Here is a 901-nt window from a genome sequence, read left to right on the forward strand (position 1 = left end):
TCTCCCCCAGGTCCTGCTCGGCCTCAGTCTTCGGTCTCTCTGCCCCACCTGCCCCAGCATCCCCCTGGTCTCTTGGGTCCTCACCTGCATGCTCCTGAGCTCACCTCCAAGTTGAGTCTGTCCTTCAGAAGGCTGGCCCCCTACCGCCCATCCCTTACCTGGGGCACCAGGGCCGTCCACTTCCTCCACTCTCCTCACACCCTCAAAGTGACTCAGGGCTCCCCTGAGCAGCTGGGCTGGAGTCCTCCCACCAGCTCCCCCAGTTATACCTACTCGCCTCCCCTCAGACCCAGCCCCCGCTCCAGGTCTCCAGCCCCTTTCACGGACGTGGCCTCCTAGGCCTCTCAACACTCACCTCCCAGCAACCTGTCAGCCCTGCCCTCCCCAGGCACCAACTTGTGACCCCACAGAGGCAGAAACACCTATTCCCACTTGGGCTCATGTCACCACAGCTCACTGGGGATGCTGAGCCTGTGAGCCCAATCTTGCTCCATCCCTCCAGTTCCTTTCTCCAATCCAAGTCCTCTCAGACCTGCAGTGTCACCCCAGGAGCCATCTGGACACCCAAGGCACTGCCTAACAGAGATGGCCATGCTCTTCCCTGCAGGGATGGATAAGGGACACCTGCAATGTGCAGGTCACAGTCTGAACCTCTGGAATGGTGTGGCAGGCTGTGCCCTGCCAGGCACCCCACCAGGGCCCCTGAATGGTTGCTCCCCATCAGTCCCAAGGAAGACCCTTGATGATCATCCCTGCTGCCTCTGAGATGGGCCCGGAAGGCATGAGCTTCTCAAGCACCTGGGTCACCATATGGGAAATGGCAGTCATGATCAAGTCAATCCCTTGTGCCCCAGAGACACTGTAACTCCCCAGTAGAATCCCAGAGGGCTTGAGTTCACCC

This window comes from Mandrillus leucophaeus, unplaced genomic scaffold, assembly GCF_000951045.1.
Source record: "Mandrillus leucophaeus isolate KB7577 unplaced genomic scaffold, Mleu.le_1.0 Scaffold651, whole genome shotgun sequence".
Lineage (NCBI taxonomy): Eukaryota > Metazoa > Chordata > Mammalia > Primates > Cercopithecidae > Mandrillus > Mandrillus leucophaeus.